Here is a 19,837-nt window from a genome sequence, read left to right on the forward strand (position 1 = left end):
TGACACAGTCTGCTGATCCAGAAAACGTGCTGGACTGGTTTCCCACCTCTTGTATCTCTTCTCCATCTTCTGTAGGACCCAGAGGCCCCCCACCTATAGACTCATCCCTGCTCTGAGTTCTGGGACCAATCCTGTCCTTAGGGGGAAATTTAAAGAGACAGATTTGGGTAACTGAGGTGACCCAGGCTCAAGTCGGTTTAACTCAGATACTTGGAGTAGTAGGCCTGGAAAGGAACTTTGTGAAGGTTGCTTTTTTTAGGATTTACTCCTGTGTCACTGGTTTTGCATTTTGTTTGAGAAAGAGATACAGAGGAAGGTGATGGGGCAAGGGCATCATAACCTGTGGAAAGAGCATAGCTTTGAAGTCACACTCCTGGGCCCACATACTAATGCCGTGGTTTAATCAGCCATGTGGCCTGGTTACATTCCTCCCTCAGCCTCTGTTTCCTCATCTCTATGGTAGGGATAAAGAACCAAATTTAAAGTTGTGAACATCAAAAACCACCCTGCTGGTCTAAGTCACTATCATCTCTTGTCTGTTATTGCAATAATCTGCTAACAGTTCTCTCTGCTTCCTCCTTGCTCCACTGCCATCTGTGGTCAACATCATATCCAGAACAATCCTGTTTAAAAATGTAACTTGGATGATTATTCCTTTTGCTTAAAACCTGATCATGCCCTTCAATTTCTCACAGGTAAGAGCCAGAGTTCCTATGATCATCTAAAACAGGCACAACCTTGCTCAACCTTGGCACTCTTGACATCCAGAGCCAGATAATTTTTGGTTAAAGAGGGTTGTCCTGTGCATTATAGGCCTAGCTTTCCATGACAGACTTGCTGGCATTTTCTTGGTTCCAGTTGACTATAATGCGAGCCAGCACTTGGAGTCATAGAAACAAGATACCATCCGATAAGCAAGCAACTACAAACGCCAAGAGTGAAAGAAGGCTTGGAGGCCTGGCTGGTTGTCATTTTTAAGGTGCTAACGTGACATTAGACAGTTTCTTTGGCAGGTATCACAATACTGTCAGCAGGGAATCATCTGGTTACAGTAGTTAGTTGCCTGTGATAAGAAAGGATCAAGTAATCAAGTGCGTATTATTTCTATCTCAGGTTTTCTTCATGCCTGTTACGGGGAGGGATTCGGGGCAATATTCAGACACATTCAAAGCACAAAATTGTGAAATTAGTCAAGCAACAGTCTGAAACTAAATTTGTAAGTAGAAATAGATCTGTGGACACAATCCTAAAGTGCTCACATAAGCAAAACCATTGATTGAACCATACTGCGTTTGTCTGAGATAAAATTGGAAATCATTGATCAAGCTGTCAGTGGAATCGATTTGAACTGACACTGATGACATAAACAGATACTGAAAGTTATAAGAATTTCATGAAAAGCTCAAGGCATTCAAAGACACTAGTTGAAAAGATTTTTATGATTTGGTTTCTAAACATCTGGTCATGGTATCCAGCCAACTCATTCTCCTCCCTCTCCTTTCTTCTCATTCTGACTTAACGTCTGAGTATGAAGCTAACAATGGAGGAGGAAGTAGTGCTGATTGATGGAAAGAAACAGATATTTGAAGCTACGTTTTGCATATCTAGATCTAATTGTAAGTGGAGCCCTGATTTCAGCTGACTGACACCTGTCGTTCTGCCTACCCACCTACTCCTTACCTTTCTGGTTATTCCCTACCCAGCTGTCAGGTCTTCCACTTATCACACCTGGCCAAATCTCCCCAGTGCCAGTCATCTGCCTAGACTACCCCTTCACCTGTTCCCAGGTGCCTGCCTAGTCCAGGTGCCTGCCTAGTCTTCCTCCCACAAGAACCTGCATACCCTCCTCTTCCTGCCTGCTGACTGATAGCATCCCTACCTCCCAGACGCCTTCCCAAAGGTCTTATCTCCAGTTCTGACATGTCCTACCCCGTCAACCAAGAACTTCATCCTCTCAAAAACCATGGACGTTTTAGCTCTGTAACCAATGTTTGTTTTGCTTAAGACAGTTTGAATTAAGTTTCTGTCACTTGCAACTGAAGTAGCCCCTGATCTTCATTGGTAACAGAACTTAATCTTTTAAAAGCAGATTGGTTTTGGTTTTATTTTTTGAAAAAGCTAAGGGTCATTTAGAACCAGGCTTTTTGAACAAGATAGGCATTTAAGCATGAAAGTATCATTTGTGCATAAAATATTTTGCACTAAAATATAATGAATATAAACTCAAATGCGATAAAACTGATTTCATACATGCTTCCAGGAATTCAAAGGAAGACCCTCCATGGTGCCTTCTTAAATTGAAATGATGTTTATTTAAATGCATGTTATCACATGACTGTTAATCGAATGGTGGCTTTAGAGTGGCATTTTCCAAAGTGTGGTTAACAGATCACCTGCATTAGTAATAGCTGGTTTAAAATTCAGATTCCTAGAACCCATCCAAGGCCCATTAAATCAGAATTTCTGAGAATGGAGCTTGTGAATATTCTTTTCTTTTCCTTTTTTTTTTTTTTTTTTTTGAGACAGAGTTTTGCTCTTGTTGCCCAGGCTGGAGTGCAATAGTGCGATCTTGGCTCACGGCAACGTCCGCCTCCTGGGTTCAAGTGATCCCCCTGCCTCAGCCTCCAGAGTAGCTGAGATTACAGGTATGCACCACCATGCCCAGCTAATTTTGTATTTTTAGTAGAGAAGGGGTTTCTCCATGTTGGTCAGGCTGGTCTCGAACTCCCAACCTCAGGTGATCCACCTGCCTTGGCCTCTGAAAGTGCTGAGATTACAGGTGTGAGCCACTGCACCCGGCCAAGAATACTCATTCCAGGTAACTACTAGACACCATTTCTTTTTCTGTTTTTTTTTTTTTTTTTTTTTTTTTTTTTTTTTTTTTTGACAGAGCTCACTCTGTCACTCAGGCTATAGTGTGTAGTGTAGTGGTGTGCTCACTGCAACCTCTGCCTCCCGGGTTCAAGTGATTCTCATGCCTCAGTCTCCTGAGTAGCTGAGATTACAGGTGCGCACCACCACACCCAGCTAACTTTCTTTTTGTATTTTTAGTAGAGACGGGGTTTCACCATGTTGGTCAGGCTGGTCTCAAACTCCTGACCTCTGGTGATCCGCCTGCCTCAGACTCCCAAAGTGCTGGGATTACAGGCGTGAGCCACTGCGCCCGGCCTAGACACCATTTCTTTAAGACGTGTTTCATATATATGTATTTTTAGTTCACCTCCAAGTGTACTGTCCTAACCTAAAGAATAATTCCAAGAACACTTCCTCATTTAGACAATCAATACAGAATGAGTATACCTGTGAAAAGTGGTAAAGATTCAGATAATTTAGAAATACTTTGAAGTAGAAAGCATTAGTCAGCTTAGGCTCAGTTAGCTGGTAACAAATGATGCAAAATATTAATGGCTTACAATTTCAAAGACTTATTTTTTATGCATTTCCATTTCCATTCAAGGACTCCCCAGAACTCTAAGATGTCAGAACAAACTTTGGGACATAGCTGGTCTTGTGGCAAAGGATAAAAAGAAAAGATGAACTACACCTGGCTCTTCGAGTGTCTGACAGAAGCAGCACACCTTACCCACAGCCAAGTTACATTGGCCAAAATAGGTCACGTGGCCACACCTGGGGTCAGTGAAGCAGAGAAGGATAACATTTCTACAGAAGAAGGATACCACAGGGAGGAGCAGCCAACATTTTGAACAGAAATATAATCTGCTATATAGGACATTTCATAAAGTAGGTCAAATGTTTTTTTGGAGAAAAAAAAAGAGAGGAATCTACGTATGGTCAGATAAATGTAGGAACTCCTACATAATACCCATCTCTAGAGCTATGCAATGTAAACCAGCACACTGAAGGTTCTCAGAGGTCCTGCAATAGAAAAATAAAATCTAGATTGTTTAACCCCAAGTTTCCAAGGTTTGCTTCCATGAAACATTTTCCAAACACCATCTCAACATACCTCAATCGTTTGAGGTATACTCACCAAGAAAGTCATTTATGTTATAGACAAAATACTGTAATACTTTCTTCTACTATAAAACTTTCATTTGAGCTTTTCCTAATAGAATGTTGCATAATAAACTCTGTGTAGCTTTGAGCTATTCGTATGTTTTTAAAAATGTAATATTCTACTAGGTCATCCAAAAACCTGGGGAATTCTATGCAAATATCTGAATATTCTTTGAACTAGTTACAGGCTGTTGAAATGTAATAGTGTTAACGGAGAACACATAAGAGGTGACTCTAATAAGCTAGCTCTTCCAGGTAAAAGAGTGTTCCAGAAAGGATTTTAATTTTAAATCCTTCTCATTACTATGTTTGGAATTAGGCAATTCCTGTAAATTGAAGCAATACACTTTTTTTTCCCCATTTATGGGAATCTGTCATTTTAGAAGTTCATGAATAAGTTCTGCAGTTATAAGTTAGTATAAGAATACTTACATCCATAAGAGTCATCATCAGGGAAGCTCATTTTCTACTTTTTCTCCACCTCCACCCAAATGCATCTTCGCACCTCCTCCACTGGGACACTTAGAAGGTACGATGTGATTTATGCTGCTGTGGAAGTGGAGATTCTTGTTTCTCAAAGTCACTATGGCTGGAGTGTGCCACAAACAGAGGTGGCTGTGGTTGCCTCCTAATTCCTCCAGTTTTAAGTCATGGTGGCGATCAGTATTTTGAAAACCCATCCTCTCTTCTCTGCCTGCCACCTTCCTTTCCTTTATCACTGCCTCCCAGTCAAAGTTTCTCTGGCTCTTCCTCCTAGATCTACCCCTTAAATCATAGGGTTCCTCCAAATTCTTCCCTTGACACTCTTTTCAAGTCACTTTCTACATCTGCCAGGGTGAATTAATTTACTATCTGGCCTTCTGCCCCACCTGGATCTGTCTCCACCCCGTATTCTAACTGCCGTCTCCACCTGGTGCCTCACATCTGCCTCAAAATTGATGCATCCCAAGCAAAACTCGTCATTTTCCTTTCCTAAACCTGCTCTTCTGTTTCCATGTTCCAAGTCATTGCTTTAGCGCTGATTGAGCGTCTTCAGTAAAGAATGAGGCATTATCTGTAGCTCCTCCATCTCTGTCACCCCTAAGTTTCACCTCATGCCCACCTTCAGCCTCTGCAGCCCCATAAATATGAGACTCGAGACCTTCTTCTCTAGCTCCATGTGCTTCAGATGCTTATTACCACTTTCTAGGCTTCTGAGAGTGGGATATAGTGGTGAAGAGTATGGATTCTGGCACCCAGACTGCTTGGGATGGAACTCGAACGCTACAATGTCTTTTGGAGTGACTTAGCCAAGTTATTCCACCTCTCTGTGCCTCAGTTTCCTCATCTATAAAAAAAGGATCATTACAATATCTACCACAAGGGGCGGTTGTGAGTATTACTTTGGCAAATAGACGCAAAATGCCTCACACATGGTACGTGCATAATAAATAGTGGTGGTTAGGATTATAAAGATGCTTTAGCTGATTTCCCTGGTACTAGCGTCATTCCCCTCCTATCAGAGTCATCTTTCTGAGAAAAAAAATCTTACCAGGTCACTCCTTAGCTTCTGCTGGCTTTCTACCATTTAAAGACTGAAACTCAACTTTCCTAGCAGGACCTTAAAGATCCTTTGAAAATCTGTTCCCAGGCTACCTTTCTGGAGTATATCTGGGTGTCTCTCCCTAAATGCAGAGTCTACACTCTCAGCCAATCTGAACTTCTCACCATTCCTCAACCACTCCATGCCCTTTCATAGTCCTGTGCCTTTTCAGTGACTATTTCTGTGTTAATCAGCTTTCCTAAGGTATGCTGCTGTAACCAGCATCCCATGTCTTGGAGGTTTTCAACAGCAAGGTCTATTTCTTGCATGTATATTACACATTGGCTGCAGGTTGGCCTCTGCTTTATTCCAAGAGTCTTTTTTTCTGGGATTGAAATGGAATGAGCAGGTCCTTTCTGGAAATGGTTTTCTCACATGTCAGAGGGAGAAGAGTAATATTGGAATGTTGGGATGAATTTTGCTCATAAATGACACAAATCACATCTGTTCACATTTTATTGGCCTAAGCAAGTCACATGGCCAAAACTGACCTTAAATGGGGCAGGGAAATATAACCCTGTCATAGGGAGATGGAACAAATCATTGGAAACAATAATGTAATCTCACACAATATCCTATATTTGAATGCCATCACACGTTCCTCCTTTTCCCCATTCTTAAAACCTTCAAAGCTGCATTATCACTTCTTTTGTGAAGCGTTTCTTTTGCCACGAGGCAGAGTTAGCTCACTTCTCTGCATTCTTGCAAGCCTTACTTCTAAGAATGTGCTTATTACACTGGACAAATGACTATTTCTTCCCCCCCCACCTTTTTTTTTTTTTTTTTTTTTTTTTTTTTTTTTTTTAGAGAGGGGGTCCTCTCTGTTGCCCAGGCTGAAGTGCAGTCTCATGATCATAGGTCACTGCAGCCTCAAACTCCAGGGCTCAAGTGATCCCTGCTCCTCCGCCTCCCAAGTACCACGTGACACCATGCCTGGCTACAGCCTCTTCTTGATTTCTCTGTTGCCGGTTCCAAGCATCTCAGAACATATTGATAGAATGAATACATCAGGCAGCTTGTTGCTTGGCAATTTATTAGACAGGATTGGGAACACTTATCTACTAATATGCAGAGGTAGGTCACCAAGTAACTCCTTCAATCAGGCAGAAAGGAGATGGAAGGATCAGTGAGACTCAATTTGGTTTTTTCTTCATGTTCACTAAATACTTACATCCTTTTCTTATTTTGCCTTCAGTCTGTTGCTATGCAAGAACAAATACCTTAGAAATATACTACTTATGCAAACAGCCTTGGGAATTTATATGTATATATATAAATAAAATATTCAAATTAAAATAAATTATACATATATAGTGTTTGTTAAAACTTTGCTTCAAATCGAGTGATCTATTAAAAAGAAAAGACCAGCAAAATTATCTCCATGAACCACCAGTAAGTTTCATTTTTAGTAACCTTTTTGGACAATACGAAATCAAATTGCCAGGTTTTCAGTGTTAGCTCCAAAGTACTGCAGATTCATCCCCTGCCAGCATTTCACTGGCACTGTCTTAGTTTCAGTTCTCATCACTGCTAATCTGCACTTTTATCACAACCCTTATTTGGTTTCCTTCTGCCCAGGGAATGCCCTGCTGCCACTTCCTCAGCACCCTTCAATCAAGAAGCTATTCATCAGGCATTGCCTTCCTTCTGAACCCTCTCTGACACCCTCTCTTCACCATCCTCCAACAGAGTTAAATCCGGTCTCTGTGTAACTTTTTATCTTGTGTTTGATCGCATTGCATTGTAATTATTTGTTGATTTGTCTGTTTCCTCTTGATGGAATAAGAGTCCTTTGAGAACAGGCACTGCAGTATGCTAATTCCTCTCTATACTCTGAGCAGAGTGCCTTGCACATACATAACATGTTAACATGTTCAGTTGATGCTTGCTTGTTACATGGAACTGCTGTTGAACTGAAGTCCAAAATTATGATTTATAAATTTCATGATCAGTAATATGGTACAACTTAAAACATTTTTTTGATCTGACATTCTAACATATGCTAATATTTTCATGATACCTGGAGAATGGAGTGTTTCTACTATTAATCATATGCTTTATGTTAATTAATGTAGATTTTCACTTTCATATGTAAGCACCATGCAAGGATTTTTGGAAATGAACCAATTCTCATGAGAACTTATTAGTATATTAAGAAAACACCCACACCAAAAGTTCAGGCTACAAAAGCAAAAATAAATAAATGAGACAACATCAAACTAAAAAGCTTCTGCACTGCAAAGGAAACAGTCAACTAAAAGAAAAGGCAACCTACAGACTGGGGAAAAGTACTTGTAAAGCACATATGTGATAAGGGGTTAATACCCCAAATTTATAAAGAACAATTATAACTCAATACCAGAAAAATAAATAACCTGATTTAAAAAGGGGTAAAGAACCTGAACAGACATTGCTCCAGAGAAGACATAAAAATGATCAACAGGTATAGGAAAAAGGTACTCAGCATCACTAAACATCATTGATATGGTTTGGCTGTGCCCCCACCCAAATCTCACCTTGAATTATAACTCCCGTAATTCCTATATGTTGTGGGAGGGACCCAGTGGGAGATAATTGAATCATGAGGGTAGTTTCCCCCATACTGTTCTCATGGTAGTGAATAAGTCTCATGAGATCTGACGGTTTTATAAGGGGTTTCCCTTTTCGCTTGGCTCTCATTCTCTCTTGCCTGCTGCCATGGAAGGTGTACCTTTTGCCTTCCGCCATGTGAGGCCTCCCCAGCCACGTGGAACTGTGAGTCCATGAAACCTCTTTTTTTTTTTTTTTTTTTTTTTAATGAATTACCCAGTCTCGAGTATGTCTTTATCAGCAGCATGAAAATGGATTAATACAACCACGGAAATGCAAATTAAAGCCACTGTGAGACACCATCTCATTCTCATTAGATACCATATCACACCATTTTGATAATAGGACTATTATTGAAAAGTCAAGAAATAACAAATATTGGTGAGGTGGTAGAGAAAAGAGAACCCTTGTACAATGTTGGTGGCAATTTAGATTGATACAGCCATTAGAGAAAACAGTATGGAGGCTCCTAAAGAAATTTAAAAAATGGAACTACCATATGACCCAGCAATCCCTCTTCTGGGTATACACACAAAGATGAAATCACCCACTCATAAAGATATCTGTGCTCTCGTGTTCACTGTGGTACTGTTCCATAGCCAAGACATGGAAACAACCTAAGTGTCAACAAATGAACGGATAAAGAAATGTGGCATATATCCATACACACACACACACACACACACACACACACACACGCTGGAATATTATTTAGCTTTAAAAAAGAAGGAGATCCTAACGCTTGCCACAACATAAATGGACCTGGACACTATGCTAAGTGAGTAAGCCAGACACAGAAAAAAATAGCGCATGACCTAACTTATATGTGTAATCTTAAAACAAAAAATCAAATAGACAAGGAGAATAAAACAGTGGTTATGGGTCAGTGGGGAGAAAATAGGGAGATGTAGGTCAAAGGATAAAAAGTAGCAGATAAGTATGATGAACACACCCAGAGATCTCATGTGAAAAATAGGGACTATCGGTAATAAAATTGTATTGCATTAGGAATTTTTGTTAAATAAGTAGAGTTCAGTAGCTTTTGTCACACACACACACACAAAAGTGACTATGTGGGAGGATAGATATGTGAATTTGCTTAATTATACTAACCGTTTTACTGTCTATTAATACATGCATCTCCTCACATCGTGTTGTAAGCCTCAAACATACACAGTAAAATTTATTTTTTTAAAAGGAAGAAAATGCTTTCCAAAGAAATATTCTTCATAGGATATTGTATGATGGCTAAAGAAAAATTGGATGATGCCGTAAGTCTTTTTATTATCTTTGTAATAGAGTACAAAAGCTAAAGTTTTACTTCAATACAAAAATTAAAGAAATAAAGAGATTTTAAGTTATGTGTGCTTTAGAAAAACAGTACAGCATACTGACTTAACCAGCTCTTCTAAAAGAAAGAAGTCGAGTACAAATTACATCCATTTAATTAGCTCAAAGATGAAATTTTCAGTTTTAGTAACTGTAATACATGTTATGTAAGAGACCATGAGGAACAGAGTAAAAGGGGTTGTAATGAAAGTAAATCTTCCCAGAACCCTGGATTACATCAGGAACATAGCCAGAACAAGCAAGGCTGTTGACTTTTGCCAGGGTCATGTTTAGAGGTCGCTTTATCATAGCCCTTTGCTTAAAAAACATAATTTGGGCATAGAAGGGCTCCCAACATTCAGTGATCTCCATGTGCTTCCCATTAGGGTTAGAAGAAGAAATGCTGTGGTAGTTTCTTCAAATAAAATGGAATGGGATTTTCAGATCTCTTTCCAACTTGGCAAAACAGGCTGCGTGTCAACCTGGACATCAGGAAGGCCCAGAGATTTCTAAAATATAGGGACACACAGTCATTCAGAGTCACATATGAACCATTACATATGGTTGCTCATTTTTTTTCTCATGGAGGAAAGCATCTAGGTCAGCTCACATGGCTATCTACTTTATTCTAAATAACATAATTTTAAAAATATAAGTCAATAGCAAAATATTGTCAGTGAGTTCCCTTGCTAGTCAAGCTATTACAGACGTGGAAGCTGCCAGAAGTGGCCTGTCACATCTTCTCTTCTTCATCCACTCCCCACCAAGAAAGCACGATTGATGACCCAGATCAGTCAATCCCCTTCCGCTTCCCATCTGCAACTCGGATAATATGAAGCAACTAAGCCGAGTGTAGCATCACTGCTGGTTACTTATCCAGTATCCCTTCCCTTTTTCCCCACTTTCCCAGCCACTGAGACATAAGTAGATATTTGCCTGGGGTTCTGGTAAAAGCTTTTGGTTCTCTTTTTTTCTTTGCTTATCTTTTTCTTTCTTTCTTTCTTTTCTTTTCTTTTTCTTTTTCTTTTTTTTTTTTTGAGATGGAGTTTCACTCTTGTCACGCAGGTGTCAATTAAAAGTCAATTTTAAAACATTGACTCTGACCCATGACATAGCAACATTATGGCCTCATTCTTTTAACTCAGTTTCTTTCAGTGCTAAGAATCATGACAAACTATCCTCCCTATGTTAAATTTTCAGCAAAGTTTGTAGCTTAAGACACCTGGTCAGTTGAAAATAAAAGAAGTCTCACACTTACAATGTTTAAATAAAAGAAGATACAAGTCTGTTACACCAAGCTGTACATAACATGGTCCTCATTATGAAAATCCTACCTTAGAATTCTAGCTGCAGTTATAGCATTCACCTTTCATTTAGAAGCCTTAGATGTAAGACTTTCATGTGGATTCCATAATTATCTTTTGCAAATTGTGTTTTTATGTGATACTGTAGTCATTTTCCAAGTGCTAACATGTAGATTCCTATAGGCATCGCTCATATTTGAGTTTAAAAAAAAACAAAAACCTTCAAACTGGTAACATCTGATTGATAGACTGGGTTAGGGATGCTTGCACCTGGAGCGTAGCCAGACCCGAGGCCCTTGCAAACACACAATTACACTAGATCCATTACATCAAAGCCATTTTCTGTGTTGGCTCCAATTTTAGGTCTGGCACATTGTTTCAACTCGCTCTGCTTTAAAACTCTCAAATAGTTTTCAGACAAATGGATGCAAAATGGCAGCTTGCATATCTTCCTTTAACTCTAGTTTTTGGAAAAGTGTCCACCAAAGAATGTAGAAATGAAACAAATCCATCAATTAAGCATTTGTATTATTAATAATAGCCACCATTGACTGAGACACTAACTATGTGCCAAGAATTGTGCTGATCTCCATTACCCTTCATCAGTCTATGAGGTAGACTGATGTTGGTCTCTTGATATTAAATCCTTCACTCATCCATTCAGTGAGTTTTATGAACAGCCACAGGACTATACTCTGGGAATACAGTACTGAAAAAAGTAGACCTCCTGCCCCTTACCCCTCCCCACCCCAGCCCTCTACAAACACACAAATATCGCATGGAGTCTAATGGGGGAACAGACATCCCAATGCGGTGAGTGTCAAGAAAGAGGGAAACTGAGGAGCATATACCAGGGGCCCTAACCTAGACAGGGATGGGAAGAAAAACCTCACAGATAAAAAAGATGTTTAAGCCTGGGCATTAAGAGTTATTCCGTCAAACAGGGAGGCGTTACTGGTGCTGGAGGTGAAAATCATTCCAGGCAGATGAGACAAGATGCTATTGGACAAGATGGCCCAGGAGGAAGAAAGAGTCAGGTAGCACTTCTGAAGGACGGAAAATAAAGGGCCACTATTGCTTAAGCTAAGAGAACTAGCAAGAGAAGAGTGGTGAGATAGGCAGGGACCAGATGCTATGGGCCACACTGGAACTTTGTCCTGAAGGCAGTGAAAAGCCATTAAAGATGGTGGTGGTGGTGGTGGTTGTTACTGTTTTAAGAGAGTATATGGGATGGGGGACAAATAGGGAGAAGAATGATCAGATTCAAACCCAGAATCTGAGAAATAACATTGCCCAAAGTCACTTTAAAGCTGGAATTTGAACCCAGCATGCTAGATTCCCACCTTTTGCTCCTAATCCATAAATCTCTATTGCCTTCTAGTTTTACCAGCTTCATTCTAGTCAGGGCAACTTATCATTAACAAATCCATCAAAAGACCCTTCAAAAGCACATATACCTAGTGCTTACCACGTGCCTGGGCCTACATTAGGTGTAGGGATTCAAAGGCCCTGGCCTGGAGACATGCCCTGCCTTCTGTTCCTTCTCAGTTGCTACTGTAGAATTTGGAATCTGTATTTCTGACTCTATCCATTAATACATGTCCCAAGGTCTATTTTATTTTTGACCTAGAGCAACATTATATCAAAGCATAAGTTAACTGCAATTGGAGGTTTTGATGGAATTCATTCTCCCGTTAGCAAAATCCCCAATATTCAATATAATGCCAACACTAACATGCGACACGGGTACTCAGTTGCAGATGAGTAGACTGAGGTTCTGAAGGTTAAGCCACTAGACCAAGGTCACACAGATGGAAAGTTCTAGGTTGAGAGGCCAGAGTCTGTCCTCTGGGAAACCAAACTCTCAGAGCTACACAGCCAAGCAGGTTTTCTCTGATCAGGTGCTCAGTCTGAAAAGGAAGGAAGGGGAGAAGAAAGGGCTTGAGGAAGAATTTTAATATGAAGGACACTGTATGCATGATGGCGAGACTGTCCAATCATTCAGGATGGCAAGACTGTCCAATCATTCCCCGTGGCTTAAATACTTTTATTGACCTCATTGTTCAAAATCCTCACAGAAGTCAGTATTACAGAGAAAAGAAATGAATTTTCAATTTTAACTAAACCTCATTTTTCTTCCCTACTTGTTTTTTAAATGTTACATGTAGTTGCAGTTGTTAGTAAGATATGCAATTTTGCTAAGACAAATAAGTAAATAATACAGTATTTATAAAATTCAGAATGTATATTTGCTTAGGTCTTTGAGTACCTTTTTCAAAAGGCCTTAAATCCCTATGGATTAATCAAGCACATCTCAGATATTGTCCTTTAAATGCTCAGGAAAGAAATGGCCCATAATAGGATAAAAGGCACATTATGATCTGAACTTGAGAATTTACCTGGAAACTTTTCTTTAGAACTGGAATTACTCTAGAAAGTGTATGAAACGTTCTGAGCACTTCATTATTTCTCCAAATCACCTATCTATAGTTTAGCAATGCATTTATACATTTTACCCATAAAAATAAAGTAGATCCAATTATGCATATGTTTATTGGTATTTATTATACTTTTACATTGAAGAGCTCTGTTATTGATTTCATTTTAAAAACCATATTCTTTGGGATACTGCCTCCTTTAAGTGTAGGGCTAACTCCTTTCCCCATTTTTTTTTACAAGTTAGCTATTGATCTTGTTAGATCGTGTTTAAACAAGAAACAGTAATGCTTATGTTATACTTTAGAGGACTATGAATATCAAAGTAAATGGTCCTTAACTATTAAAAAAATAAAATGGATGAAAGTAATTTTGCTTATTAAAAATAATTTAACTTTACAACAGCTAGTTCTCAAGTGAAATTGAATCCCAAATTAATCCCAAGTGATTCCTGAAAATGCTATAAAATTCAAATCTGGTATCATGAAATTTAAAAAAAATGGGAGAAGGGTTAAAGATAAGATTTGATAGCCTTATTCCATTAAATAATAGTTTATGGAAAGTACTGACATGGGATTTTAGAATTATTAAAATTTAATTCCCAAATTAGATTTGCAATAGCAAAGTGTCAGAAGGCAGAGAAAAAAATGTGTGTGTGTGTCCTCCCTCCTTTGTTCTTGGGCAGAAAGTAGCTCCACCACTTGTAAAGGGAGTCCCTAGAGAGAGGAAAAGCCCTTAGCTACATTTCCCAGATTTGGAAACCTGGAAATGCTAGAATTGTGAGGGCAGGGTGTGGCAAAATTTCTACTTTTCACTGTTTAGAAACTCACTTATCTAATCGGAACTAGAACGTCTATGCAGTTAACTCATTTAATTCTTACAAACCCGGGACACGGATCCCACATTGATTATTCCTACCAAAACAATGGTTTTCCTAAGACATAATTCACCAAGTAATTTATCAGAGGTGACTTAGTAAATGCAGGATCTAGAATTAGCCTCAAGTCTTTTCTATTATTTTCTCTTCCTCTCCTGAATACAGAAATACAAGCTTTGATCATTTGCCTTCTCTGAATGAATTATTTCCACATGAGAACAGATTACATCCTTTGACTATGATGAGTAGAGATTGATCCTCTAGGGGAGGCTGATTTGCAAGCTGGGGACTTGAAAATCCCCAGGGAGGACTGGTCAAGAGCCAGAAGACCACACAAGCATGGGGGGAAGGGACTGGGAAGTAAGAGGGAGATAAAAGTGGGGAGGTGGGAATATACTTGGTAACTTTTCCTTGGACCCTAGAGACCTGTGTACCATTGTAAACATCATTTGGATAACTCCTTTGACACTGCCTCTGTCCTTTGTGCCTGGCATAACATAGAAAGGTAAAGCAGTGGTCCTGTGATATTATAGGTAACTGAGGACCACCCTATGACTGATAATCAAAAGGCAAATACTTGTTCAATGATGACTGTGAATAACAATTAGAAGAAGAGCTATTATTTACCAAGAACTTATTGCATGTCCACCGCCACCACCACCATCATCAAAATTCATTAGCATGTATTGAGTCCTCACCATGTACCAGACCCTGTTCCAAGCTCTTTGCAAGTATTATCCCACTAAATTTGTACAACTGTCAACTATTCAATCAAGTAGATGCCATTATTATCTCCCCTTTACAGAAAGCAGAAACTAAGGCAGAGGCAGAAACATTACTCGTCCAAGCACACAGGATCCAAACCCAGGGATTTGACACCAGTAACTGCAAATGGCTTACACATTTCAGTCAAATATTTTTATGGACTCCCTTTTATATGCCAGGCTCTGTGAGGAGGCAGGGATGCAATGTTGAGAAAAAGTTGACATAAATCCTGTCCTTATGGAATGTTCAGTCAGCTGAGGGACAGTAGTCAAATGATGATATAAATAAATGTAGAACTGTAATGGTGCCAAGGATTCTGAAGGAAGGCCTTGCAGCACTGTAATAGTATCTGTCCGGAAGACCTGCCCTAGTTCCATTTAATCTTCACGACAACCCTATTCGTATTTTGTACATTGGGACAGAAGCAAGTTTAGGGAGAGATGGGAAAACCCTCTAGGCACTTGCCTAAGGGCAATCTAGTCAAACTTTCCCAAGTTATGAATCAATTTTTTCACTCTGGGCCATGTCACATTTTAGTTGCCATTAGCAAACCATTTCACTTAGAAGCCTAAGTGGTAATTATGTGCACACTAAGGGATCCAGAATACTGATTTTACTTTAGTACAACTCACACATTTTTGTATGCAAAGATTTCCCACTGCTCATGTAACAGACACCAGGCGTTTAACTGACTGCTCACATGGGCATACTGGCAAGAGGTATTCAGCTGAGGACTCCACACTAATGTTTTGGACTTCACGTTATGCTTTAACTTTTCATCTGTTTTGTGGAATGTAGAATTTGGCTTAATGACTGTGTTTATTTCTGTTCAAAGCACTGGAAATAAAAGGTTTGTGCAGATGTTTGAAGGACACCATATAGACTATTCACAAACTTTTGTGGTCAGTTTAGCCACCATGGTCAGGCCAAGTGACTCACTCTGAATTGAGTTTTGTTGTTTCTTAAAATATTGTCTTGCTCTTGTCCTCAGGAAAGTTGGTGTATTCGTCACAAACATTGCTAGGTGGGAGAAGGGGGTGTAGGAGGTGGGATGATGTGAAATAGTCTGTGTGACAAAAGTTTGTCTCAAATTTCCTAGTTATTCCCAAGACTGTGTTTGACCCAAAGAGCATTTTGATCTAGAAGACACCTTAAATTGGAGTGTCTAGTGAAAACCTGCATGCTGTGAAGCAGAGAGCTGAGTCTCTGAGAGATTCAGTGATATGAACAATGCCCTGGACTGGTTGGTGGCACAGACATGCTTACCACTAACTCCAGCCTCCCAAGAGCCACAGTCCATAGTTCCTTAACCCCACTCCATGCTGACTCTTGGACTTCAACTCTTAATTTCTTTCAGTGTTATTATTTCTTCCCTTCTTCTCTTTTCATACCTTAAAGGTGGTGCCACAATCATCTGAACTGACACATATTAGCTTACTAACTATGGCCTTGTAGTTTTTGCCAAATAAAGCATTAGTTATGTAACTCTACTCTGTTTTCTAGGAGTATAGAGTTTTAAACAGAAAATTTTAAAGAAATTGGAAATTTCTTTAAGAAAAAAAAGAGGGAAGAATTAAAAGGTATAGTCAAGCAACATCAACTAGCTTCATAAATTAAAGAAATTTTGAGTACATTATGTGAATCTGGGCATAGTGGCTCACACCTGTAATCCTAGCACTTTGGGAGGCTGAGGTGGGCAGATCAGTTGAGGCCAGGAGTTTGAGACCATCCTGGCCAACATGGCGAAACCCTGTCTCTACTAAAAACAAAAAATTAGCCGCGTGTGGTGGCAAATGCCTGTAATCTCAGCTACTCGGGAGGCTGAGGCATAAGAAATGCTTGAACCTGGGAGGTGGAGATTTCAGTGAGCCGAGATTGCATCACTGCATTCCAGCCTGGGCGACAGAGCAAGACTCTGTCTAGAACAACAACAAAAAAAGATATGTTACATGAGACAGCAGCATATGTGCATATTTTTTCTATTTTTTAGAAAAAACTAATAGTTTAATTAGTTTAATTAAATTAAACTAATGCTTTTAAAACTATTTTTAGTTTATATGGATATATAACAGTTGTACATATATATGCAAATTTAACGGTAATAAATGTAATGGACATTGTAGCTGACTATTTCAGCAATGGGGTCAGGAAGAATTGTATCTTTTCTGATTAGCCAGGAAAGAATCAAGGGGAAGGAGCGGCCGAGCGTGGTGGCTCATGCCTGTAATCCCAGCACTTTGGGAGGCTGAGGTGGGCGGATCACGAGGCCAAGAGTTCAAGACCAGCCTGACCAATATGGTGAAACCCTGTCTCTACTAAAAATACAAAAATTAGCCGGGCGTAGTGGTGCATGCCTGTAATCCCAGTTACTCAGGAGGCTGAGGCAGGAGAATCTCTTGAACCTGGGAGGCAGAGGTTGCAGTGAGCCGAGATTGAGCCACTGCACTCCAGCCTGGGCGACAGAGCTAGACTCTGTCTCAAAACAAAAAACAAACAAACAAACAAAAAAAGTGGGAGAGGAAGGGGAGGATGTTCAGTATAATACTGGAGGAATGTTTATGAATTCTATTAGAATGGGGAATCTGGCATAGGTAAAAACTTAAACCTGTGCTGTCTAACACAATTGTTGTTTGCCACATGGAGTTAAGTTTAAATTATTCAAATGAAATGTAACTTACAAATTCAGTTCTGTCACATGAGACACATTGCAAGTGCTCAATAGCCACATGCAGCCAGTGGCTATTATATTGGACCGCACAGGGGTAGAACATTCTCATCATTGCAGAAAATGCTTTCAGACAGGGCTGACATAGAAGATGTATCAGAGAAGAGGAGGGAGATGGACGGGTGGGTAGATGAGAGGGGCGCCTAAGGTAATTGCGACAGAATGAATATTTATGTCTCTCTCAAATTCATATGTTAAAATTCTAACCCTTAATGTGATGGTATTAGCACGTGGGGCCTTGGAGAAGGGATTAGGTTTGAGGGTGGAGGCCTCATGAGTGAGATTAGTGCCCTTATAAAAGGGACCCCAGACAGCTCCCTTGTCCCTTTTGCTATGTGAAGACATGATAAGAAAGTCCTCTAAGAACCAGGAAGTGGGTGCTCACCAGGCTCTGATTCTGCCTGGTGCCTTGATCTTGGAATTCTCAGCCTACAGAGATGTGAGAAATAAATGATTTTTGTTTAAGCTACCCAGACTGTGGTATTTTTGTTATAGCAGCCTAAACAGACAAAGATAGAAATGTTTACCAGGAAAAGGATATGCTAGATGGATAAGGGAAAACAAGAGAGACAGGACACACGGACGTGATCCCGGGAAAGGTCTTGAATTGGGTTAGAGCTTGGATTCAAGGCATTGGCTGGCTGCGATAGAACCTTTGTGCATATTTTTAAAAATGGTGTCCCTCTGGGCAGAAGCATCCTGTGGTTTTGGCTGGCAGATAGTTCTTTGTACAAAGAAAAAAAATGTACTTTCCTCTAAACAATGGAGATGGTTAAAAGATCAGTGGTTGTTAGGGCCTGGAGAAGGCAGGGAAGAAAAGGAGGATGAACAGGTGGAGCACAGCGGAGTTTTAGCAATAGCAACGAAGCTACTGTGTAAGACACCTTAAGGGTGCATATATGTCATCACATGATTGTCAAAACCCATAGAATGCACAACGCGAAGGGTATACATAGTATACATAGTAATGAATACTATGAACTTTAGTTCATACTAATCTATTAATATTGATTCATCAATTGCAACAAATGTATCGCACTAACATAAGATGTTAATAATAGGGGAGACTTGGAGTGGGGTGGATGGGGTGGGCAGGGGTATATGAAGCTCTCTGTACTTTGTGCTCAGGTTTTTTGTAAACCTAAAACTGCTCTAAGAAATAAAGTCTAGTAATGAAAAATAGAAAGGGAACCTATTTAACTATTTCTCATAAAATATTTTCAGGCACTCTGAGAGTCTTCATGTTCACGTACACAATGACATGACAATAAAACACACTAATCTGGTTTTAGCTGATAATCTAATGTAGTTATATGTGATTCTATCAATATCCAACATGGAAAAAAAGCAAAAGAATGTACCTTCCTCCGGGTTTCCACAGAGCAGCTTCACTCATCTTGGTGAGCAGAGTGCAAGCTGGATTTTCCTACCCACTTGCTCTCTTCCTCAGGTGTCTGTACAGTGCACAAACTGTACAACCGTACACAGCGACCATTTCTACTCTGGGTCTCTAAACAAGGGCTGGTATCATTACAGTGCCTGAAGACTGAGGAGGACCGTCCCTGTAGGATGCCAAGGATTGACTAGAGAAAGTCTGGGTGAGTACAGATCACAGGAAACCACACAAGAAATACTCTTTTGTAGGACAAAGAGGCAAGGTCAGAGCCCCGAAAGCCCCTCACAACTGGTATTAAAGCAGAGTGGAAAGAAATCTAAAGGGACAGGTCCTTTAGATTGAAGGGGACATGGGACACAAAGCCAGGAAGGAAGGAAGCAAACCCCAGCAATACTGTACCTGGAGGGTGATGAATGAGTCGCAGAGGCTTCCTTTCTGAGCTGGGATTAGGAGTTGACAGCGGTCTTGCAAGTGCAGTTCTGCAGAGCAAAGGGCCCGGTGCCTTGCAGCAGAGACACGTTCTGGGAGAGAGGGTTAGGATTTGAGTAAGTTCACACTAGGAGGCTATATATACATGTGTGGCATTGCCCAGGGGCTGGAGGGAAAGAGGAGAAGGAAAATGCATCCCAACAATGACTGGAATGCATCAGCAGTGCAAAACAAAACTCTTGGGAAAACCAAATTGTGACTTGGATTGTGGTTCAAGGAACTAGTAATGGGATAAAAAGCTTTTGCCTCCAGGCCAGCAGCATGAGTCCAACCCCAGGTTAGGAGTTAGCAATGTGCTTCAGATGTCAGTGTGAAAGGAATCCATGGG

At 40.1% G+C, this 19,837-nt stretch overlaps 1 protein-coding gene across 1 annotated transcript in view; it reads right to left on the reverse strand.

The window, feature by feature from the left end:
• LIFR (leukemia inhibitory factor receptor alpha) overlaps positions 1-19,563 on the reverse strand; it is a 119,089-nt gene extending 99,526 nt beyond the window's left edge. Inside the window, exon 1 of the mRNA XM_011966107.1 lies at positions 19,420-19,563. The gene's annotated coding sequence lies outside the window, so the exon portion shown is untranslated. The remainder of the gene's footprint in view (positions 1-19,419) is intronic.
• Positions 19,564-19,837: the final 274 nt, after the last annotated feature.

The sequence above is a fragment of the Mandrillus leucophaeus genome, unplaced genomic scaffold (genome assembly GCF_000951045.1).
Source record: "Mandrillus leucophaeus isolate KB7577 unplaced genomic scaffold, Mleu.le_1.0 Scaffold119, whole genome shotgun sequence".
In the NCBI taxonomy this organism is placed as follows: Eukaryota; Metazoa; Chordata; class Mammalia; order Primates; family Cercopithecidae; genus Mandrillus; species Mandrillus leucophaeus.